The sequence below is a fragment of the Vulpes vulpes genome, chromosome 4 (genome assembly GCF_048418805.1).
Source record: "Vulpes vulpes isolate BD-2025 chromosome 4, VulVul3, whole genome shotgun sequence".
Taxonomy (NCBI): domain Eukaryota; kingdom Metazoa; phylum Chordata; class Mammalia; order Carnivora; family Canidae; genus Vulpes; species Vulpes vulpes.
Window position 1 is genome coordinate 63,761,010 of NC_132783.1, and position 26,316 is coordinate 63,787,325.

Below are 26,316 nucleotides of genomic sequence, written 5' to 3' on the forward strand. Positions count from 1 at the left end.
TCAAGAATCCTACTAGGTGGGTTTTTTTGCACTTAGCTTAATTTTTTACTCCCCTTTAGGTAGAACATCATTAGTGGAGCAGTTAAGAGTGTATTTGACAACATTTTGAAATTTGAAATACTTATGATCCACAGCTTTGAGCAGAATGCAGGTGGTTCCCTGGGAACAGGATACACAATGCAAATGCTGTGCTGTGGGATCTCTGTCTTTTGGGAAAACAGTTAGGAACCCTGCTGGGATTTCCCACTTGGATCAATCTGTCTGTGAATGAGGCCGATGACCCCCTCTCAGCCTCTCTTACCTCCTCACCATCAGGAGTGAACAGGAGGGGCTGGCCTGCCACAAAACCCTATTATCACATGCCATCTTTAAAGGAAGAAACCATAGCAAAGGCACCAGCTGGCTCCATGATGGTGGTTTTCTGAAAGCAGCCCTGGCCTCCGCTGCCCAGGCCACAGACACCCTGAGGCAGACATGGCTTCAACTGTGCTCCCACCCACTGCAGGCTGTAAATGCCCTTCCAAGCCTCTGATCGATTCTGAGGGACCTGCAGTGCTGTCTTTTTTGCTCTCAGCTACCATGTGGCCACCTCCTTGCAGAGAGTGAATATTGAATTCCGGGTGATCACAGAGTAGCCTCACGCTGGGACTCCCACTACATGAGTCAAAAAGTCTTACCTTTGATTCTGGTTTCCAGCCCCCCATGGAACAGCACAATGAGTCTATGAATTGTCAGCAGCCTCCCTCCAAGGGAGCCAGAGAAGGGGAGCAAGCCAAAGGTCAAAGGAATTTTGTTCTGGTGACTGTTCAAATTTGAAATGAAAATAATTATAATCATCATAATAATTAGAACAATAATAATGATAACAACACTTAACATTTTGACCTGGAAAGCATATGACTGTGGAAATAATTTAGAATATTTATTTACACTTCCATCTCCTTCAGCTCTTCAAGATGATGAGAAGATAACAGATCATGAGCGGCCTTTATAGAGGACCAGAATGATGCTCCCTACTCTGCCCCGGGAGCTTCATCTCCTGGATGGCATTGACATACTGCTCTGCCCTCCCCATCTGGTTTCTGATAAAACCCTAACACTTGACTCTGTTAGCTATAAGTCACTCACTAACTTGTAAAATTTTGAAGGCCACGTATGGTAATTAACCATTCACCAGTGTTCTAACCTCTTACCTTCAAAGATTCACCAATGACAGGGTGGCCTCCCAGGCCCTGCCTGCTCTGGCCCCCACTTATTTCCCAGAGTTGCCTTCATACCTCACTCCCTCTCAAAACCCTGTGCTTATCCACACTGGCCATTATTCAAGCCTACCTCACTAGACCTGTTCCTGCTGCCACAGGGTCTTTGCATTTGCCGCTTCCTCTGCCTAGCACATCTTCCCTCCTCCCTTTGCAGGTCTACTTACTTTTTAGATCTCAACTCAAACATCACTGACAGTTCAAGCCTTCCCTGACTTCTCTGACCAAGTCAAATGTGTTTATAGATTCTTACCACACTGTGAGGCTCTCCTTACCACACTTGTCATTGTTGCAATTTTACATTTGTATATGTGATCATTCAGTGCCCCATCTGTTCCCCCAACTACACTGTGAACACCATGAAGACAAGGCATTTACTCATCCCTGTAGCTCCAGCACCTAACATATCAGCTGGCACATGAGAGGCAGTCAATAAGTATTATCCAAATAAATGCTCAAAAGCCCTCCTGGTCATTTCTCAGCACTAAGTGCTTCTTTTTGGGGGTTCTCCATAAGCTTTTAACCCCTGAATGAGCCCTCAAATGACCCTGTGAAAAGGAGGGAAGGAAATGATTATTTGTTGAGTGTTTCCATCTGCCAGGCGCCAAGCAAAGGACCTCACCTTTTAATCCTCACAATGGTGTTATAAGATGTATTACCCTCATTCTGTAGATGTGTACTCCTCATACGTCCATGAGGAAGCTAAATCAAGGTAAGGAACTTGCCCAAAGTCAGACAAGTTCAAAGTGACTGATTTTGATCCCAATCAGTGCTCCTAACAATGTCATCATACTACTGCCCAGAGTCAAACCAAGAGCCTCAGAGACAAGTCACTCATCTCCTCCACCCCACATTTAAAAAAATGAAAGCTCCTAGGAAATGATGAAGTGTGCTATTGACTTTATGGCATGGTCACACTTTGTGGCTGTTTAAAAACCATGCAACCTCTGTGCGCTATAAAAGCATCTTCACTCTGCGTATCTGAACACTGGTTTCATTGTGATAATTAAGGGGAGAGTAGGGCTGCTGTGTAAGCAAGGGGAGAACAGCTTGAAGAGGAAGGAAACATTGTCCCAGGAACCATGAAAGTCACATTAGTCAGCTTAGCCCACTCCCCGTGCCCATTGTTTGGAGTAGGAGGTGCTCCCGATTGTTTCTGTGAGAAAACCAACCTATTATTACCATTCCCAGGTGTGTGCATAAGTACTCATTGTCTGACTTTTCTCTGCAAATTATTTGGCAAAATTCTTATCATTTATTTGTGCATTTTTTTACTATACTTTATTCTATCTTTCACCTTTAAGTTAAATTGACTTCATCCAACTCAATTTAGGAATAAGCCAATCCCTAGGGCAGAATAAAGGAAACCATTATCCCCAATAAAGTCAGTGCTTTGTAGCCAATGCTGCTCTTATAATACCTGCTTCCTGATCAAGGAACTTGATTCAGTTTAGCACTTGCTGGTCTCTGACACTGGAAATACAGATCTACATCAGCATATCTTGCTTTAGCTAAAATGACATAAAGCAAGACAATGCAAGAGAAAAGGAGGGGCCACACTTGGTAGACAAATAAGGATCAAACCAGGAGTTCTTAGGAGATTTGAAACAAAGCAAAACAAAACAAAACAAAAACAGAGTGCTAAGGACCTGACTTTGGAGTCAAAGTGACTCAGGTTCAAATCCTGGCTCTGTCACTTACTAGCTCTGCTGCAGCCCTGAGCTCTCATTCCTTCTAGTAAAAAGGGACCTGTTTCACAGAGTGCTCTAGAACATTCAATAAAGTAGCATAGCTATTTAACATTGCATGGGGTGTCACACGTGCTTGATAAATAGGGACTAAACCATATTTACCCTGTTCACAATTAGTGTGGAATTGTTTCCACACTAGACAAACCAGAGACTCAGAATTTAGAGTAAGACAGTCATTTGCCAAAAAAAAGAAAAAGCACTGAAAGAGAAGTTAAACTTATCAGCCAATAACTAGGTGTCCACTACATTCCAAAACCTTAACATCAAAATTACAGACTATTTTATACATGAAGACAACCAAGAACCTGCATATTCCAGGAACTGCCTTATGGGGCAGGGGACCTCACTCTATGCAGGGAAGAAGCCCCTCCCAATAATCAGCAATGGGACAGACAGTCAAGTCTGTTGTTCTAAGTTTGCAACTTCCAAATTGCTCTTTGAAGAGGTGATGACAACATTCATTGGAAGGAGGTCAAAGTATCTGTCTGGTAAAACATTCAGAGTCTCTGAAGGGATCACAGTATCCACCCAAGGAAGTAAACCATTAAGGGCTCTCTCACTGGACATGACTTTCCAACTGCTACTAAGTAGTGCTATCTTTTTGTGGTGGGCTATCTTTTCTCCATCTGTTATCTTCGTCGGACAGTTTTGAATGAATGCATGCTAGAACAAGATACCAAAGGCTGGACCCACCCTTTATGATTCCAGGTCATCAGGGAACTGAAGAATGGCTGTTGTAGCTCAGGCTAGGTTAGTCCAGAGTATCTACCAGCTGTTCCCACCATTAGGCTGTTAGGGAGCTTGGCAGTGTCCAGGCACAACTTATTTAATTGCTGGCATAGGCTGAATTGTGTCCCCCTGAAAATCATATGCTGAAGTTCTAACCCCTAGGACCTCAGAATGTGACTGTATCTGGATATAGGGTCTTTATAGAGACAATCAAGTTAAAATGAGGTCTGTAGAAAGGGACCTAATCCAATAGGATTGGTATTTTTATAGAAGAGATTAGGACATAGACACAACACGCAGAGGGAAGACCTCAGGGAGACACAGAGAGAAGGTGGCCATCTGCAAGCCAACAATGAGCAGCCTTGCAAGAAAACAGCCCTGCAGACCCCTTGATCTCAGATGTCTATCATACAGAAGAATGAGAAAATGTCTGTTAAGCCTCAAAGTCTGTGGTGCTCTGTTACAGCAATCTACCTCCTAGGCACTTTGTAAGCATCACTTTTACAGACCCTGTTAACCTGTGAATTGGATTAGACCCATTTAAATGATAGCAGGAAGAGGCACAAAGATATCAAGTGACTTGCCAAAGTCCCCTGAGTAGGAACAGGAGGGCTGGGACCCAGACAGAGGGCATGATCTTAACCACTTTGCTATGCTGCCCCTTGAAGTAGGTGGGAAATCATCGGTACTCAGGGTTCAAGTGAGCAACAGTGGGCACATGAACAGGGGACCAGAGACATGTTGGGACGTTTTGCAGATGGTGCTGAAGAATCCCAGCAGGTGGTCAGTCATCGTGGGGGACAGGTGGCACTGGGGATGGAGAACCTGCAAACGTTTGTCTCTGGAACAGAGCCACAGGGAAGGGTCATAGAGCCAAGCCCTAGCCTGATGGGCCTGGCTAGAGCAAAATCTGAATTCATGGAATGTCTGGAGAACTAGAATTTGCCAGCAAAGCACTTGGGGTGGAAATAAGAACAGAACCCTAACCTTGCAAACTAGGACACACAATAGGCAGTAGAACTCAGGCCTAGAGACTCCAAGCAGGCAGTGGGGTAGAGGTCAGAACATCACAGAGTTTGAGCCCGATATGGGTATCACTTTCTAAGTCAGCCTCATCAGTAAGAACAGGGACAGAACTTCTCAGATAGGGCCAAAACTATTTGAACACAGATTGCAGCTGATGGTATGGGGCTCAGGAAACTGACTTGGGTGAGGCTGGGAGAAAATTCCTTGAGGCAGCCCCAGTATCCTCTGGGAACATCCTTTCCTGCCTGATGAGGGGGTGGCACCTGTTGATATTAAATTTCCTGACATTTGTTGCTGAGACTGGACTCAACACCACTAACGGAGAAAGGCTTGGAAAAAGTTTATTGCTGCAAGGGGGGGAATTCCCAGAAGCAAAATATTCATTGACATCAGAATGTCTTGAAGGAGAAGGAGCGGCGATGGCACAGAATTCAACCTCAATCCAGGGAACGGTTCCCATGTTCCTCATTGTCTTCTTACACGTTGACATCTGCCATTTTTAAAAAAGATTTTATTTACTTATTTATCTTAGAGAGAGAAAAAGAGAGAGAGACAGCATAAGTGGGAGGGGCAGAAAGAGAGAGAGAGAATCTCAAGCGGACTCCATGCTGAGCATGGAGTCTGACACAGGGCCCCATCTCACGACCCTAAGATCACAACCTGAGCCAAAACCAGGAGTCTGACACTTAACCAACTGAGCCACCCAGGTGCCCTGGAATGAACTTCTAAGCATTTTGAAGAGTTCTCCTGTACTAAGTATCCTGGCTGTGAAATCTGTCCTGATTTTGTTATGACCAACTATGCATTAATAACACTTTTCTTCCAAGAGTTGTAAATGCTGATAAAGTTAGATTAAGATGTACATACACATATTCCATTAATTATGCAGACTAGGAGAAAATAAGTTCCTCCAAACCTACTGGGGATGAATGAGGGACTCATTTAAGGAAACATTAAGTTTAAGCTTTACTGGCATAATATTTATATTTAAATACACATAAGTGGTTAATTCATTAGTGATCAAAGTGAGTCAGATATGTATACATGATATTTTAAAATTATGCAGCAAGCTTTTTGATAATTGATATATCTTTAAATGAAAAATAAAACCTCTCCATTAAATATTATTATTTATGCCTAGAATATGTTTGTCACATTATTCCACTTAATTGTACTATATAGTTAAAATCCATTTTCTACAATGTAGGTTTTTAAAAAGTAATTAATATAAAAGTATGAGTGATTGTTCAATATGACATTTGTATCTTAACTGGTGAGTGTTTGAGTACAATTTTCTACTTAAATATTTTTTTCTAATTCCCATATAGTTAACATACATTGTTATATTGGTTTCAGGTGTACAATATCACAGTTCAACAATTCTATACATTACTCAGTGCTCATCATGATAAGTGGACTCTTAAATCTCATCACCTATTTCACCCATCCTCCACCCACCTCCCTCTGGAACCATCTTTTCTCTGTAGTTTACAGACTGTTTTTTGGTTTGTCTCTTGTTATTGTTGCTTGTTTGTTTTATTTATTAAATTCCACATATGAGTGAAATAATATGGTATTTGTCTTTCTCTGACTTATTTTACTTAGCATAATACCTCTGGTTTCATCCATGTTGTTACAAATGACAAGATTTTATTCTCTGTATGGCTAACATTCATATATGAATACCACATCTTCTTTATCCATTCATCTATTGGTGGACACTTGTGCTGTTTCCAGAGTTTGGCTAGTGTACATAATGCTGCAGTAAACATGGGGTGCATATATATTTTCAAACCTTGTGTTCTCTGGGTAAATACCAGTAGTGGGGCCTAATATGTAATCTATTCTGGAGGATGTTTCATGTGCACTTGAAAAGAATATGTATTCTGCTGTTTTAGGATGGAATGTTCTGAATATATCTGTTAGACCCATCTGGTCCAATGTGTCATTCAAAGCCATGGTTTCTTTGATTTTCTGTTTAACTCATCTGTCCATTGATGTAAGTGGGATGTTAAATTCTCCCATTGTTATTGTATCAGTATTGATTAGTTTCTTTATGTTTGTTATTGGCTGCTTTATGTATTTGGGTGCTCCCACATTGGGTGCATAAATATTTACAATTGTTATATCTTCCTATTGGATTGTTCCCTTTATGATTATATGATGTTCTTTGTCTCTTGTTATGGTCTTTGTTCTAAAGTCCATTTTGTCTGATATAAGCATTGCTACCCCATTTGTGTAATAAATGCTTTTCCATTCCTTCCCTTTCAATCTGCATGCAACTTTAGATCTGAAATTAGTCTCTTGTGGTTAGTTGGATCTTGCGTTTTTATCAATTCTGTCACCCTATGTCTTTTGATTGGAGCATTTAGTCCATGTACATTCCAAATAATTATTAATTGGTACGTATTTATTGCCATCTTGGTTGTTTTATGGTTGCTTTGCAGTTCTTTTCTGCTCTCTCCTGCTCTAGCTTTCTTTCTCTCCTGGTTTGCTGGCTTTCTTTAGTGATATACTTGGATTCCTTTCTCTTTATTCTTCATGTATCTGTTACTGGTTTTTGATTTGTGTTTACCATTAGGTTTATATGCAACATCTGCATATAGTGGTCTATGTTAGGTTGATGGTCACTTAAGTTTTAACCCATTCTTTACTCCTCTCCCCGCATGTTTTAGCATATGGGGATCGTACTCACATACATTGATGTGGGTGTTATCTAGCTCTATCGGTGAGACAAAGTGGGTTTAGGATCTTCCTCAGAGGTCTCTCTACATTATATTTTTAGCACTCAGATAACAGCGATATATTGCCAAGAGTCTACTTGCTCACCAAAGTCTATTTTTTTTCAGATTTTATTTTTAAGTAATCTCAACACCCAACATGGGATTCAAACTCACAACCCCAAGATCAAGAGTAACTTGCTCCACTTGTTGAGCCAACCAGGTGCTCCTCACCAAAGTCTTTATTAACTTGCAAATCTTTCATGTGAATTTTCAGCACATTTTACTTCAACACAGCTATTTAAATTTTTTAGAACATGTTTGTTTACTGAATTACCAAATGCCATAATAAATTATCTTTATAGTCTTTGCCTAAAAATGGGAGAAAAAAAGAATAGATGTTGCAGAAAAGAAATTCTTTCTGACATCTAGCCAAATGAAATGTATATAACAAAAGTAATCAGAGCTAAATTTAGAAGAATTCTAATTTTATAATATATGTGTCATCACATCACTGTCTACCTCATAAACATCAGACCACGCATTTCCTATCAGTTATGAGCTAGTTGTTTTAAAGCCCTAAGTAGTCAAAGTGATTTTTTAAAATTTTATTATCAATGTATGTGCTGGATCTGGCTGATCCAGTGTTTGAGTTTATGGCAGAAAGGGGCACATGAAGCAGAAAGACTTTGGACCATGTAAAATGGGAGAAACACCAAAAGTAGCTCACAATTACTAAGTACTTAGCATGCACAAATAAAAACATTTTACATAACTCCCTCTAAATTCTCCATGAGATATGCACTATTATTACTCCTATCTTATAGATAAGGAAACTGAGCAGTGATGTGCTAGTACATGGAAACAACTAGGTCATGGAGGGGAACGAGTACCCATCTGCAGCATTTACCAGGTTCCATGGTGCAGATACTCCTCTCAAGGCCAATTTCAAGTTCATCAACAGGTTTGCAAAGTTCCTGAAAGTTCAACGATTGGTTGTTAATAGCCAATTAAGTCCCCAGCTCAAGTTCATAAAACACAATCAGTAAAGAGAAGAGCAGTAATTTGAACCCAGGAAGTCCAACATCAGAGCCTATGTTCTCAATCACTATATCATCCAAGAATCCAAGAGGGTAGAAAGGGCACAGAAAGAGGATCTACCCTCCCAGGGCTGCGCCTGAGCAAGAGTCACAGTCGGGAGTAGACAAGTGTCCAACTGCTCTAATTTCAGATTTCAGTAAGAGAAGGGAAAAAAAAGTAAATTGCATTATATAATGAACTCCCAGAGGAAGAGAAATTGGCAAATTTGACAGGTCTTAAGTTTGAAGAGATGCTATGTCTTTTGTTTCTGTTTTGTTTGTTTGTTTTTAAATAAAAATGTCCTATTTCAGAGACACCCTTAGGTGGTACAGCAGACAATAAAGCTGCATTTATTTGGTGAAGTTGCCACAAATTCCTTCAAGCTCTGGGAAATGGACAGAATCAGGAACAGCGGCGCCCTGCAGACACATGGTTGGAGCAGGGTTTGGAACATCTTTCTTGGATTGTGCTTACCCTTTTTCACTCCTGTCAGAGGTTTTATAGAATATCTTGAGAAACATAAAAAAGAAAAAACATAGTCTTCCCAAATCAGTTTATGCAGTGCATCATATTTTCACATTTTTATTTACTACCAACTATGCACTTTGAATCTTGGCACTCGAAGGACAAAGAAAATACCTTTTCTCTATGAGTTTTAGGGTAAACACTCTTGAGTCCATAGGTCCACAGGGGAGCACAGTCAGGGCTGTCCCAGGGGTGAGGCATTGGTGGGCAGCACATATAGGAGGAGATCAGGATCCTCCACCTTAGGGGCACCTGGGTGGCTCAGCAGTTGAACATCTACCTTCAGCTCAGGTTGTGATCCCAGGGTTCTCGGATTGAGTCCCTCATCAGACTCCCTGCAGGGAGCCTGCCTCTCCCTCTGCCTATGTCTCTGTCTCTCATGAATAAATAAATAAAATCTTTGAAAAAGGAAAAGAAAAAAGATTCTCATCTTAAGGCGTTTGGAAAACAGGATTGTCTACACTGAAACACAGAAGATTCAGATTTTGTGATGCCTAAGGCTTATACAACTTGAGGCCCTATTTGAGAAAAGGAATCCCAGGTTATAAAATTAGGTATAAAGGCTTGGCACAGACTCTGAAGCCTAACTGTTAGCTTCCTGGTAAATGCTCCATTTCTGCTAAGGCTTGAAAAGTAAGGAGGAATCAGCTAGCCCAAAGAACGATAGAGATAAAGAGCAGGATTTAACAAAAGCAGGAAAAAGCTTGGGAGAGAAGGTCTAGGAGCTGCAGGCTGTTCTTGAGGCCTAGACAAGGCATGGGAAGTGCAGGAGGGGCAAAGGGCAAGTAGGTCCTGGTAAACTGAAGTAGGGAGTTTGAACTTTTTGCCAAGGGCAATAGGGAGCTATAGAGGGTTTGGGGAAAGGAGGTGATGTGGTCTGATTTGCATTCAGTCCACAGCAGCCCTGCTGTCTGTCTCCTCACTCCCATCTGTACCAAAGACAGCTCCCCCACCAAACACTGAGGAGGCTGATTGCAGAGTCAGTCATCTGTTGAGCTTTGAAACCCAGTGAGTACTGTCAAGGAAAGAAAACGGTCATGACATTTGTTGAAGAGGTAAGGTGGATTTTATTCAAGGGAAAGGGCCTCATAGGGACCACTGCACTGGGCTCTACTCCCAGTACAGCATGGGCAAGTGGGAATTCATAGCCAAGGAGCAGGGTCGCGGCAGTGGATGAAAATCACTGAGAGGAATCACAGGGCTTGGGGAGTGCGGGGGTCTTGTAGAGGGCCAGCCAGGATGATCAGACCTCATCCAAGGTGGGGAGGAGGATCAGTTACAGAGGGTGATCGGATACCGAGGGCGGGGCATCCTGGATAAATTGATTTAGGAGGATTCTTGCTAAAACTGGATAATGGAGAGACAACAAGAAAGCCAAAAGTCAGGCATAGTTGAAAAATAGCCAGGGAGAGTTTTATCATTGAGAGCATCTTTGTCAGTGCAAAACCTGGGCAACCTCTGAGCGCAGAAGGACCCTGGCTGGCACACGCGGCAGTGCAGGTGGCCAGTGGAGCCTCTTCCCAAGAAGTAGCTGGTGAGTGAAAAGTGGAGAGAGAGAGAAGTAAAGCGCTCAAGGGCTCCTCCCAGTGTTTCCCCCTTGGGGCAGGTGCAGGGAGGTGGCACAGGTGCAGCGTGATGGGTGACATGGGGCTCAGCAGAGCTGCCAAAACAAGATCCGCCAGGCGTTGAAAGCAAAGGAGCCAGAGGAACGGGAGGTGGGAGCTTGATCCCAACCTGAGGAACCTTTGAGCCGAGACTCTGTGTGTGTGTCTGTGTGTGTGTCTGTGTGTGTGTCTGTGTGTGTGTGTGTGTCTGTGTGTGTGTGTCTGTGTGTGGTAGAACACATGACATAAACATACGCTCCCAACAATCTTTAAGTGTACAATACAGTATTGTTAATTACATGCACATTGTTGTCCAACACATCTCTAGAACTTTCTTATCCTGCATGACTAACATTCTACACCCCCATCTCCCCCACCCTCCAGCCCCTCAACCACCATTTTACTTTCTGTTTCTAGGACCTTGCGGACTTTAGATCGCTCATGTAAGTGGAATCATACGGTATTTGTCCTTTTGTGACTGGCTGATTTCACTCAGCATAGTATTTTCCAGGCTCATGTATATTGTGGCCTTTGACAGGATTCTTCTGTTTTCAGATTGAATAGTGTCCCATTGTCTGCATATACCAGAGGCTGTTTATCCGCTCATCCCTCCACGACATTAGGTTGCTTCCACCTCTTGGTAGGTGTAAGTAGCGCTGCAACGAACAGGCATCAAGACTGCTTTCATAAGGACGCTGGGCACCTGTCAGAGCTGAGTGAGCTGTCCAGATGACTTGTAATTGGCATATTATACTGTAGTGCAGAGTTTCACACTGTTTTTTTTACCGTGATCCACAAAAAGAATCACCTTTTATGTCATAGCTTGGGACACATATATTGCCATGGTCTAAAACTTTTGTTATTTGTATTCATAATTCATATGCTGACATCATAACCCCCAAAGGTGATTATTAGGAGGTGGAGCTTTTGGGAGGTGCTTAAATCATGTGGAGCCATCATGAATGGGATTAGTACCCTTAGAAAAGGGGCTCCAGAGGGATCCCTTGCCCCTTCCACCACATGAAGACACAACAAAAGGCACCAACTATGAACCAGGAAGAGGGTCCTCACCCAGCCGTGCTGGCACCCTGATCTAGGACTCCCTAGTCTCCAGAACTCTGAGAAAATTTCCATAGATGATAAGCCACTCAATCTGTGGTATTTTGTCATAGCTGTCCAGATGGACTAAAATATGTACAAAATTTTCCAGAAGCCTCCTTACCTTTATTCTGTGCAAGGTGCCCTGATCTATTCTATTCTATTCTATTCTATTCTATTCTATTCTATTCTATTCTATTCTATTCTATTTCATTTGTTAAAAGCTGGGCATGAAACACTAAATTGCTTTCACACGTACCAGCAACCCCTGGCCTGCAGCTCAGAAACCACTTTTGTGTCATGTGTAATAGTGATGACTTTGCACTCTCCAGAAAGAATTCCATTCCCACTGAAAGCACTAGTGGCTAATGTCACTTTGCTAGAGACTTTGTAAGGGTGATGGAGGAAGGTTTTACATCACCCGTAATTTTATAAGTTCCCTTGGATAGATCTGTACCACCAACTAAGGATGCTTCTTCCCCACTCCTCCCCTGTGCAGAGCAGGGTCCCTTCTGTCCTTCCAGGAGCAGATGCATTCTTTTCCATGTTTCACGCAGGGTAGCACTATTGATCAATGTGCCAATTCACTTACAAGTCCAGGAGTCCTCCCTTCAGAAAGGGAATATCCAAGTATTCACCCAGTAAAATGGTACCTCTTGTGACCTACTGAAAAATAGGATTTTCTCCATAGCATTACACATACTATTTCCCCTAAAGTGGCCCAGAAATAGACGAGAGAGGGAGAAAGAGCAAGCATGGACCTCGCCATTTCCGAGATGCACATAATGGTTTGTGTGTTTCCTATTTCAAACTCGGCCAGGGCAAAAAAGATCTTCAGAGATCGTTAAAGAGCCCCCTGATTCTATTTCCATTTTGCTGTTTAAAGTCACCAGGGAGGGGATCCCTGGGTGGCTCAGCGGTTTAGCTCCTGCCTTCGGCCCAGGGCGTGATCCTGGAGCCCTGGGATCAAGTCCCGCCTTGGGCTCCCTGCAGGGAGCCTGCTTCTTCCTCTGCCTGTGTCTCTGCCTCTCTCTCTGTGTGTCTTTCATGAATAAATAAATAAAATCCTTTAAAAAAATAATAAAGTCACCAGGGACATCTCATCTGTAAGGTAACTGTATTTGTTGAATTTAGTGAGCACCCTTGGTTATTACAGCAACATATACACTGGTCCTTTTCAAATGAAGGTGTTGTAGTTCAGACCCCAATAAGAATGAGGCAGTGGGAAGATAGTACTTACACAAACATGCTCACACACTGGTTACACTGGAAGTTTATAAACCAAAAGTTATTCTGTTCTTACTATAATAATATTGCAAAAATATGTTCAAAATTATTGACCTAGGCCAACATACAGAATCTCCTAAGTGGTTTAGCAGACTAATGAGTGAAATTATACGGAGTAAATGTCCAGTTCCTGGGTAGATCACATGGCATCATATGGCTGGATTAAAAAGTACATTTGTGATGAATGAGATGAGCAATTCAGAAGAGTTGCTTATTTGACACAGGCCCATCCTGTCTTCTCTCTTCTCTCCAAGTATTTTCATGTTCTATTAACCTCCTCTCGGATGATCACAGTGACAGAAAAAAGGCTGTCATTAAGAGCTGAATGAAACATTGAAGTAACCATTTCACTGTTCTGAATTCCTTCAAAGCCTCAGAATTTTTCCTATGACATTTTAGCCCTGAGTCTACTTAACATTATAAAAACTCATCACAATGAGAGACATCATCTGGACTCAGCAATCCCAGTTCCCAGTAAAAACCAGAAAGAAACCACTCATGTGTAGCTGGCAGTAGGTGTAAGGATAAGTGTTGTAAGACTGTAATAGGGAAAGATGTAAACACCATAAGGAGGCTCAAGAGTCAGGATAAAGACCTGATGTGACAAATAATATGGGTTTGAATCCTTGTTCCACCACTTTTAGTAGCTTTGTGACCTTGAATGTGTTTCTTAGCCTGTGTCTGTTTCCTCGTGTATAAAATGGCTGGCATAACACTGCTGTTTTGAGGATACATGAATGAGAATGTGGAAGGCATGCGGAACTGTGTCAGGCTGATAAGCAAGCAGCTGACACTGCTGTGTCAGTGGAGGATTTTAAATAAACTGTGACACAGTCATCCAGTGGTGTGGTCTCATACCAAAATATATGTTGAGTGGGAGGGACAGGTTGTAGAACAATATGCAAAATATGCTATTTAGGTAAATTTAAAAAACAAGACAATAGTGCATGCTTTGATGAACACACAGACAGACACACACAGACATAGTTCAATGACACAAGCATTGGACAGACGAGATGCCCCACATCACCGTGTTGAAGAACTCTGAGGATGGAAGAGGAGAATTGGAATGGGAATGAAGAAGACTTTCTGGCACAAAGTCAGCATCTCCTGGAGCAGAGACTTTCAGACTTCTCCCATGGGATCCCAGAGCCACCTTGGAGGAATGGCTCTGCCTCTCCCTGTTGTACAGGTTTGCACACCACTTGAAGTCCCCATCCCCCACACTGCTGCCCTAGTATGGAGGGCCCGTGTCTCCTTCCCCATTACACCCAGGACCTGCCTCCAGGCCTGGCCTTGAGCAGAGCCTTAACGATCTTTTGTTGAATTAAATTTAAGACCAGGATTGTTGTAGTAAAGTGTTTAAACAGTCTGAATGTCAAGACATGGATAGTCCTGTAATGAAATAGAATGATCTGACATCCAACAGTCCGACAGGTGAGAAAAGCTACGAGTCAGCTGTGTGCCATGGGTTAGTCACCACGGAGTGGAGGACATGGAAGGGTGTCTCAGCAGAATGGATTCTGAGGTGTTACGGGGAATGAGTGCTAAGTCCCCAAGTGCAAAGACAAGGTAGGTGTAGTTAAGTGAATTCTGAACCCAAAGGCATGATCTGTTCAAGGTCATATGACAAAGTTGATGCAAAGGGGACCTGGATCCCTCCTGAAGTCACACATGCAAATATCTGCCTCCCACTCTTCTAGCTCATGGCTCACTCCAGCCCAACTCACCCCTCTTCCTCATCTTCCTGCCCCTGCAACCCCCACCCCCGCACATACCCCTTATTTCCTTTCTTTTCCCCCATTTACTCCCTAATCAAGCTGAGGTCCATCCATGTGCATCACTTCAGACTCCCTCTTGCCAACTCCCTAGATTCCCTACCCTACTTTCTTTGCGCCCCCTGGCGAAACCCCCACCCCAGATAAACCCAACTATCAATCTTTCTGGTACCCTTAATTCTGACTCTGCTGAGCTTTGCCGAAGACAGGAAACACAACCTGGTATGGAAATTCTGATGGTGGTAGCCTCCCGCTCCCCACCGGGCAGACAATCCCAGAGGTCACAGAACAGAAGGCCATCTGAAGAAGCTTGGATCACGTGGGTTATCAGAGCAATTTAAAAGACCCAAGAAGCAGCAGGGGGAGAGCATGCGGGCAGGTTAGCACACTTTGGATGGGATACAGGCAGGATCACAGCCCCCGAACCCTGCCTTCTGCAGTGTTTGTCTGTCTTGCTTCCTCTTGTTTTCCCACCAGCCTTCTTACAGATGATGTAGTTACGAGGAGCAGGCTTAGGGTTGGACTGGGTTGGTCAGTGGAAGAAAGGTGCTTGGATCCAACACACTTCCCACTCAGAGAGACTGAGGGGCAGTGCACCCAGCAGCCGAGCTCGCCCATGACCTGTGCAGCCACCGGGCCTTTCACCTGGATTTGGGGCACAGAGCCTACATGGGTCAGAATAGGTGACACCAGATACAGCACTGCCTCCAGCTGGAGGCGGCAACTCGTGTCTCAGTAATATCTAAGGCCAATCCGGGTGCTCCCATCCCTTTAGTTCGTCTGTAACAAACACTCTCATTTGCTCCATGCTTTTTATCTATGTTTAGCACACATGTGCTTCACTCATTGTTTCACATGTCTCGTGGGTTATTTACTTAAAACATCTTATGATCTCTGTCCTGCCTGTGTGGCAGGACTGTATTTCCTCCTGTGACGCTTCACCCACATGCATGGGATGCCTGCCCTTGCTTCCCCTGCTGGTGTCTACTCCCTCTGCCAGTCTTCCCTTGTGCTGTAGACAGGTCACATCCCCCTGCTAGAGGCTCACAAGCACCCTGCTCTTCCTCCGTGGTATAGCACAGCGTGCTTTCTTGCAGCGACAACGCTCCACAAGGGCAGGAGCCACGTCTGTCTCTGCAGCACTGGATCTAGGCACATAATATTTGTTGAATGATCAAAAGGAGCTAAATCTATGAGAAGTGACCAAGAAGCAGAGTCCCTTTCCTGTCGTCTACCACTGCTGAGTTTCCTTCCCAAGAGGCTCATAAACAGGGAATAGTACGAGTGAGTCCCTCTTCTTTCCACCTGTCAGAGCTTCTGGCCGTATCACCTTCTCATTTCCTGTGTATGTAGGAGTGGTTCTGAAACCACCATAAGACAGTTCACCTTTTTTCTTAGGACCTAGGACTTTTATCGAACATTCATACCTACCACAGGGGTCTCACCTCCCCTTCCCAAGGCTTGATTAGGAACCCCTCCTGTATGTTCCAGCCTTTTCCCATAGTGCTGATCACGTTATTTTGTGATGGTTCATTAGCCCATCTCTCCACCAGTCTTTGCCTTGCTAATTTTTCCACATAGTGCCTGCTGCATAGCAGATGTTGCAGTCAACATTTGTGGATGATGAACAGAGCAGAAGCAAATCTGTGTGTGTCCATTAATTTGTAGTTCCCCGGAAACAGATATTCACCACCAGTCCTCCTTGTAAATGTCATTTGATAAATGGGTGTTATAGCAGAGAAGTTATTTTCATCATCCGCATTTGTTTGTGGTTTTAGACCACCAAGGAGCTCATATGACTTTGCCGGGGATCCTATACTGTGTCAACCTCACTGTCCCAGTTCATTTTGTTTTCTACTCTGTAAATGGGAAGGAGCTAGCATTTTGACACCATGCTGTCCCTTTGGAACACACAAGCCTCCCTCCTGCTTCCTCCGCTCATAGGCTGCAGGGCATTTTATTCACCTGGCTTTGACTGTCCAAAGGCAGGTTATGAGATCTGGAGGCTGTTCTTGCTTTTCCCTAATTCGTAAGTCCATGCCCTCTGCACATGGGTTTGCAGTTCCTCTTGCCAGGGGTATATATATTTCACTGCACTGTGGACATTGGGCTTGGCCACCAGTTTTGAGCCTCAACCAGAAGAGGCCTCATGGGTTTCTGATCCATGCTCCTGCACTTCTGCCTCACTGTAACAAGAACAGATAGTGACTGAGCCATCAGCATGGGCCCCAAAACAAGACAACCGAGGTAGAGCCACGCTGGCAATTCACAGTCTACAGCCAACTTGCAGATGCATGAGCAAGAATGGAACCCTGTTCTGGTGTGGTTTATTACACAGCAACAGCTGACCCATACAGCTCTCTACCTCTTTGTCCCCCTGGCTTGTAGAAGAAAGATAACATTTTCTAAGCACCTGCTAGTACCAAGTACTTTCACATGCAGTATTCTATTCAATGAGGCAGTCATTATTTTTCACACTCTACAAGACAGGGAAACTGAGGCCCAGAGAAATTAAGTATCTTATCTGAAGTCATAATTTTAGTAAGGGACAGAGTTAGGATTCCAAACCAGGTCCTCTGACTTTATGAGGAACACAACTTCCACTGCCAAATACTTTATAGAGATCAGATGAGGTTGCTGGAGTATATGACTGCCATCTCCATGGAAGGTAATAGGTTTTATACCCCAACACTGGTTCAGCAGGGGAAAGAGATATTCACTTCACTGTGTATAAACCGGAAGGAAAAACTATTTAATAGTATGGAAGAGTGGGATGGGATCAGACACCAATCTCATGAAGGAAACTCATCCTAATGTTTCTACCACTATGGATAATGAACCCTATGCATAATTAGCTATTTGGAATTACCTTTTTATCTTTCAAGATCAAAATACCATCCTGTCCTCTGATTCAGAATGGCTTTAAGATATTTTTGCTGAATTAATGTAATGTCACTTTGGAGACTGAATGCCATAGTCTCTGCTAACATTTCAAATTAATTTCTTATAAAACAGTTCTGCAATTTACCACAAGGCTTCTCTGTACACATTCTGGTTAAAAAGCTCTGAAGTAATTTTAAGAGTGTATCTTGGGCAAATATAAAAACAATGTTGATTTTTAACCTAAACAAAAGATAAAAGTATGGGGGGATCTTGGGGGGGGTTCTTTTTCTTTGATCTCCAAAAAACAAGATTCCTAACAGAATGAACAAGGAGAAACCAGCTGAAAAATCAGTGGAGACAGGGTACAAAGGAGTCCTTTCCTCTGTGCATAAACCCAGATCACTCAGTGTTAATTTATGGAATTTTGCAACTTGGGAAATGTGTAGTTGTGCGGAACGATTAAGAGAAATTCAACATATTTTATATAATACAATTAAAAGGAATATATATATATTAAAAGGAATATATATAAAAGGAATATATATATAAAGGAATATTAAGAACAGATGTTAATATAAGTTTTCAGATCAAAAAAGTAGAAAGGCCTGGAATTTTTATTAAAAGGGGTTGAGTATGTATTTAACACCGGATTGTGTGGACTGAAGTCAAATGACCCCTAATGAGAAAGGGACCAATATATTTGTTTTAAACTTGCTCATTAGGACAATCTATTTCATTTTTAAAAAGTGTTTTTAGGGATCCCTGGGTGACACAGCGGTTTGGCGCCTGCCTTTGGCCCAGGGCGCGGTCCTGGAGACCCAGGATGGAGTCCCACATCGGGCTCCCTGCAGGGAGCCTGCTTCTCCCTCTGCCTGTTGTCTCTGCCTCTCTCTCTCTCTCTCTCTGTGTGTGTGTGTGTGTGTGTGTGTGTGTGACTATCATAAATTAAAATAAATAAATAAATAAAAAATAAAAAGTGTTTTTAGGGGTGTCTGGGTGGCTCAATTGTGAAGTATTTGCCTTTGGCTCAGTTCATGATCTCAGGGTCCTGGGATTGAGCCCTGCATTGGGCTCCCTGCTCAGCAGTGAGTCTACTTCTTCCTCTCCCTCTGCCCCTCTCCTATGTGTGCTCTCTCTGTCTCTCTCTGTCTCTCTCTCTCTCACACTCAAATTAAAAAAAAAAAAGTGTTTTTAAAATTGACTTTATGGAACCCTGCTGTCAGTTACAACACGGGAGGCTTCTTTCATCTACATCACAGAGCACACTATTTCAGGCATTCACTGTTACTTCCCAGAGTTGTGACTGCATTCTTCCTTGCTTACTGTCCAGGCTATGGCTGTTCCTTCCAATCGCCCACTTTGCTTTCAGAAAACTTCACCATACTTCATTTTATACCAGCCACTGATCATCCTTGGTTTTTGTATTTGTCTACATCTGTTGTTAGGTGTGCCAGGACTCTATGTGACAGCCTTTACTTTAACCAGCCTCTGGGACACAACTCAAGGAAGTAGGCATTCATGCCACATGACCATTGACACAGCCTGCGGGAAAGGCCAGGCTGCTGGTCAGATGCATTAAGACACCATAGGCGGGGGCATCTGGGTGGCTCAGTTGGTTAAGTGTCTGCCTTTGGCTCAGGTCATGATCTCGGGGTCCTGCGATGGAGCCCCACATCAAGCTCCCTGTTCAGCGGGGAGTCTGCTTTTCCCTCTCAGTTTGCCCACCCACGTTCCCCTGCTAATGCACATGCGCACTTGCTCTCTCTCTCTCATGCCCTCCCACTCCTTCTCAAATGAAAAATAAAATCTTAAAAACAAAACAAAACAAAACAAAAAAGATACCACAGACAGGACAAGTTGATGATAAGGAAGTGATAGCAGTTGTTGATTTAGCAACAGGTGTGAGGTCTCCTGAGCAACCGTGGGAAGCTAGATCATTATTAATATTTTGTTTCCTACAATTATAAAGGTTTAGTTTTAAGAAACATTAGGTGGCAATGCTGCCAGTTATTCATTTCAGTGGGAAACTTAGTTGTGCAGACCACAGAAAAGCCAGGAAGCCATGAAAGGGTAACATGGCAGCAACAGTATATCCTGAGTGTGATTAAGTTTGGAGAAAACTCAGTCTTTTTCTGTGTTGATTGTGTTTGCTTCTTCTGTGTGTGTCTCCCTCACTAGAGTGGAAGGTCCAATGAAGACAAGAGCCAGTTGGTTTTGTTCTCATTTGTAACTTTAGTGCTGCTAGGCATACATAAACATAATATTTGTTGAAGGAGAGGAAAAAAAGGAAGGAGGGAGAGAGGGATTCAGCAAGAGAGTGAGGAAGAAAGGCAGATGTTTATGAAAGATGAGCTTTGCTTCCATGGTGCAGTCCAGAGCCCATGCTTTTCACACATCCAGTTGTCTTAATCCTTCCCAGTACCCATCTCCCACCAGCCTTCCTCCCCATACTCCTCCCTTTATTATACTCATCAAACTCAATACAAACTCTAGCCATTGAATGTGCAAGGACTGAAGAGTCAACCAACTGATCAACAAATTAGGCTATGGCATTCCATGCTCATAGATTGGAAGATAAATATTGTTAAAATGTCCATATTACCCGAAGCAATCTACACATTTTTTTGCAATCTACACATTTAATACAATTCCTATCAAAATGCCAACAGCATTTTTCACAGAACTAGAATAAACAATTCTAAAATTTGTGTGGAACCACAACAGACCCTGAATAGCCAAAACAATCTTGAAAAAGAAAACCAAACTAGAAGCATCACAATTCTGGGCTTTGAGTTATTTTACAAGGCTGCAGTGATCAAAACAGTATGGTACTGGCACCAAAATAGACACTTAGATCAATGGAACAGAATAGAAAACCCAAAAATGAGCCCACAATTATATGGTCAATTAATCTTTGACAAGGCAGGAAAGAATATCCATAGGAAATAATAGTCTCTTCAACAAATGATGTTGGTAAAACAGGAAAGTAACATGTGAGAGAAAGAAATTGAACGACTTTCTTTCACCATACACAAAAATAAACTCAAAATGGATGAAAGACCTAAATGAGAGACAGGAAACCATCAAAATTCTAGAGGAGAACACAGTAACCTCTTTGACACCAGGTTAGCAACTTCTTACTAGATGTCCCCTGAGACAAGGGAAACAAAAACAAAAATAAGGGATCCCTGGGTGGCGCAGTGGTTTGGCGCTTGCCTTTGGCCCAGGGCGCGGTCCTGGAGACCCGGGATCGAGTCCCACATCAGGCTCCCGGTGCATGGAGCCTGCTTCTCCCTCTGCCTTTGTCTCTGCCTCTCCCTCTCTCTCTCTCTCTGTGACTATCATAAATAAATAAAAAAAAAAAATTAAAAAAAAAATCAAAAACAAAAATAAACTATTAGGACTATATCAAAATAAAAAAAACTTATGCAAAGTGAAAGAAATAATCTACAAAACTAAAAGGCAATCTACAGAATGGGAGAAGATATTTGCAAATGACATATCCAATAAAAGGTTAGTATCTAAAATATATTTAAAAATTATAAAACTTGACACCCAAAACCCAAACAATCCAATTAAAAATGGACAGAAGATATGAACAGATATTTCTCCAAAGAAGATGGCCAATAGACACATGAAAAGATGTTCCTTATCACTTAACCATCAGGGAAACACAAATCAAAACCACAATGAGCTATTACTTCACACCTGTCCGAAGGGCTTAAGTCAACAATAAGAAACAACAGGTGTTGGCAAGGATGTGGAGAAAAAACACTCGTTCACTGTTGGTGGGTATGCAAACTGGTGCAGCCACTGTGAAAAACATTATGAAATTTCCCTCAAAAAGTTAAAAATAGAACTATCCTACAATCTAGTTGTCACACTACTGGATCTTTACCCAAATAATACAAAAACACTAACTTGAAGGGATACATGCATCCCAATATTTTTAGCAGCATTATTTACAACAGCCAAGATATGGAAGCAGCCCAAGTGTTCACCAACTAATGAAAATGGATAAAGAAGATGTGATATAGATACACAATGGAATATTATTCAACCATGAAAAAACAATGAACTCTTGCCATTTGCAACAACATGGATGAAGCTAGAAAGTATAACGCTAAGCGAAATAAGTCAGTCAGAGGAAGACAAGTACTCTATGATTTTAGTCATATGTGGAATTTAACAAAACAATGGGGGAAAAGAGGGAGAGACAAACTATGAAACAGACTCTTAATTATAGAGAACAAACGTGTGGTTACCAGAGGCGAGGTGGGAGGGGGATGGGTGAAATGGATTAAGGAGTGTACTTGCCATGATGAGCACCAGGTGTCGTATGGAAGTGTTAAATCACTATATTGTGCACCTAAAACTAATACTACACCGTATCTTAACTAGCTGGAATTAAACTAAAAACTTAAAAAGCCAGGGGAAAAACTCCCAAATTAGTCTATGATATCTGCAGAAAGCCACAAATTCCTAGTATTACTGGCATTTTAGGGAGTCTCACAGAGGCAATGGATTCTTCCTATTTGCTGTCAAAGCCATTAGTGATTCTAGTTTTGCCAGTTCCTAACTGACCAAAGGGTGCATCCCAGCAAGCATGACCTCTGTAGTGTAGCAGGGTACCCATATGGGGTAGGTAGCCTCCCCCAGGACTGAGATTATGATCCAGATTTGATATTTGATAAGGTTGATATCGTGCATTGCTTTTAGCATTTCCATTAAGCTAAGAGGAAATGGAGGAAGTAACACAGTAATAGAGTTCATTAAATGAAAAAAAGCAGAAGACTCAGCAAAAGGAGTTTGAATTCTGGCCCTAATCCAAACAGTGCAAACTTTCATCCCCAAATTCCCTTGTAGTGAAACTTCTCGCTGCATCAAGATGTACTTGGACAATTGGAATCTGAGATGTAAAGTCAAAAACTACCAAACCAGGGTATATCCAATCCTTTTGTTTGTGTTTGTTTATTTGAAAGCTATTGGTAGAATTATTCCATTTTCTTAATTTTTGTGATGTGTTTTCCAAGGGTTAAGTTTACATATGGCTAATTTTAGTTTAGACACTTTCATATTCATGTTTAGAGAACAGGAAATGAACATGTATAGACTTTGTCCATTTGTTTTCTTCTTTAATATGTAAAACAACTCTCTGAAGTATGTACTGTGAGTCTCATTTCATAGATTAGGAATATGAGATCTAAAGATGTTAAGTACTTTCCTTCCTTAAGATCATATAGCTAATCAAGGCAGATCTGGGTTTTGAATACAGCTTTGTCTAATGGACCTGAGGAGAATATTCTAATTTTGCTTTTTCTCTTATAAAGTTTTCTGAATTTTAAGTTTTATGACATTAGATTCTGCCAAGATTGCCTAAATATTGTGTGCTCTTTCACTTTACCATTCTAAACCTCTAAAAAAAATTTTTAAGATTTATTTATTTATTTATTTGAGAAAGAGAGAGCACAAGGGCAGGATCAGGGGGAAAGGGAGAAACAGACTCCCCTTTGAGCAGGGAGCCCAATGCAGGGCTCAATCCCAGGATCCTGAGATCATGACCTGAGCTGAAGACAGATGCTTAACCAACTGAGCTACCCAGGCACCCCTGAACTTCTAAAATTTTTCATCTTTGGATTTCTCTGGTCTGATCTTTGATAACAAGAAATTTGGCATCAGTTGTAATAATTTTTAAATATTTATAATGTTCAATAGCAATTTTGATCTATCAAAATTGGACTTGACTACAAAATTTTACATACAAATAAGAAATGTGTGCATATGCCAATGTAGTGCTGGTCACAAAGGCCCTGGGTCTCATCCTGCTAATGCATCATCCCTTCTACCACAGAATAGAGTACCCAATTCTAGGCTACAGCAGAGCCTATCCTACAGCCTCACTTAGAGAAGCAAGACAGCAGTCCTATCCAATGATTCTCAGCCAGTGGCACTGCCCACCCTCCCATCCCTAACCTCAGAGCTTGCCTTGCCCCAAAGTAGACTATAATAGCAGGCCCCAGTTGCACAAGGACATTACCAGCATACATACCCAGAAACCAAAGCTGAGCTGACTGATGGAGAACTATGTCTCTGCCAGAGCAAACCTGTGAAGTCTGGAAGAAGAACCTGATTACTCAAATGTACAGGCAGGAATGTAAGGAATCAAGAATCATGAAAAAACAAGTAAATAGGACACCACCAAAGGAAACTAATTAAACTCTAATAACTGGTCTTGAATTGAAGATCTATGAACCATCAGACAAGGAATTTCAGAATAACCCTCTTGAAAAAGTTCAGCGAACTACATAAACAGACAACAAAATTGGGAAAGCAATGCATGAACAAAACAAGAAGATCAAAAAAGCAATAGACACTATTAAAAAAAAGGACAAATCCTACGGCTGAAAAATACAGTAAGTGAACTGAAGAATTCAATAGAATTTCAAAAGAAGACTTGACCATTCAGAAGAAAGAATCAGCAGACACGTAAATGGAACATTAGAAATTATCCAGTCAGAGGAACAAAAAGGAAAAACAGTGAAAGTAAAGAAAGCTACAAGATTTATGGGACACAATAAAATGAAGCAATATTCACATTATGAGAATTCCAAAAGGAGAGGGAAAAGAGAAAGAGTCACAAAGCATTTTTAAAGCACTAATGGCTGAAAATTTCCCTCACCTGGAAAGAGAAACTGACATCCAGATACCTGAAGCCCAAAGGATTCCAGATAGGTTAAACCTAAATAGGGCTACATCAGGATATAAATTAAATTAAATTAAATTAAATTAAATTAAATTAAATTATCAAAAATCTAAGATAAAGAAAGGAGTTTTAAAGCAGCAAAAGAAAAATGTTATACCAAGGGAGCCTCTGTAAGACTATGGGCAAATTTCTCATTAGAAACATTTTGGGGAACATCTGGGTGGCTCAGCGCTTGGGTGCCTGCCTTCAGTTCAGGTCTGATCCCAGGATGTGGGATCAAGTCCCACATCAGGCTCCCTGCAAGGAGCCTGCTTCTCCCTCTGCCTATGTCTCTGCCTCTCTCTCTCAGTCTGTGTCTCTCATGAATATAGAAATAAATCTTAAAAAAAAAGAAAGAAAGAAACATTTTGGGCCAGGAGATAATGAGATGACCTAATCAAATACTGGGTGGGAGAGAAACCTAAACTGCCAATCAGGAGAGGCATCTGGCTGGCTCATTTGGTGGAGTGTGCGATGCTTGATCTCAGGGTTTTGGGTTCCAGCCCCATGTTGGGTGTAGGGATTTAAAAATAAATCTTTAAAATAAATAAATAAGTAAACTGCCAACCAAGAATACTGTACCCAGCAAAGCTGTCCTTCAAAAATAAAAAAGGGATAAAGACTTTCCTAGGGGCACCTGGCTGGCTCAGTCAATAGACTGTGTGACTCTTGATCTCAGGGTTGTGAGTTCAAGCCCCCACATTGGATATGGAGGCTACTTTAAAAATATATATATAAAAACAAAAAAGACTTTCCCAAACAAACAAAACCTGAGGGAGTTCATTACTACTAGACCTGCCTTACAAGAAATGCTTAAGGGAGTTCTTTGAGTGGAAATAAAAGGACACTATCATCATTAGAAGGTAGTAAAACTCATTAGTAATGGTAAATTTATTGTCAAAGTTAGATTTTGTAACTTGGTAATGGTGCTGCATAATCCACTCATATTTATTCATATAATTTTATTTTAAAAGTTAAAAAACATAAACATAGTAAAAACAACCATAACTACAATAATCTGTTGTTAGTTATGTAATATTTAAAAATGTGTAAATTCTAACAGCAATAACCTAAAACATGAGTGAGAGGAGAAGTACAAGTATAAAGTTTAGGATTTTTACAGAAATCAAGTTACTTCAAAATTAAAGTCCACTTAAAATATGGGGTTATAGTTTTAAAATATTTTTATGTAAGCCTTGTGGTAACTACAAGGGGAAAACTTATAGCAGTTATACAAAAAACATGATAAAGAAGTCAAAGCACGCTGACACCAAAAGACATCAAAATACACAAAGAAAGATAACAAAATAAGAAACAAGGAACAGTGGATCTGCAAAACAACTGGAAAAAGATTAACAAAATGGAAAAAGTAAGTCTTTATCTGTTGGTAATTACTTTAAACATAAAATGATTAAATTCTCTAACCAAAGGACATAGAATGGCTGAGTTGATTAAAAAAAACAAGATCCAATGGCATGCTGCCCATGAGAGAGACACACTTTAACCTTAAAACACACATAGACTGAGAGTAAAGAGAGGTAAAAGGTCATTTCAAGGAAATTTAACAACAACAACAACAACAAAAAAAAAACAGGGATAACTATACTTACATCAGACAAAATAGACTTTAGAAATGGTAAAAAGAGGGATGCCTGGGTGGCTCAGTGGTTGAGTATCTGCCTTTTGGGATGTGATCCTGGAGTCCTGGGATCAAGTCCTACATCAGGTTCCCCAAAGGGAGCCTGCCTCTCCCTCTGCCTATGTCTCTGTCTCTGTGTCTCTCGTGAATAAATAAATAAAATCTGTTGGTGGGAATGTGAACTGGTGCAGCCAC

At 41.6% G+C, this 26,316-nt stretch overlaps 1 long non-coding RNA gene across 1 annotated transcript in view; it reads right to left on the reverse strand.

Moving 5' to 3' along the window:
• Window positions 1–5,213: 5,213 nt before the first annotated feature.
• Window positions 5,214–26,316, reverse strand: part of LOC140598603 (uncharacterized) — a 42,640-nt gene continuing 21,537 nt past the window's right edge. The window contains exons 2-3 of the long non-coding RNA XR_012001062.1: window positions 8,396–8,462; window positions 5,214–5,255 (exon numbers count right to left, since the gene is read on the reverse strand). This is a non-coding gene — a long non-coding RNA (uncharacterized lncRNA). The remainder of the gene's footprint in view (window positions 5,256–8,395; window positions 8,463–26,316) is intronic.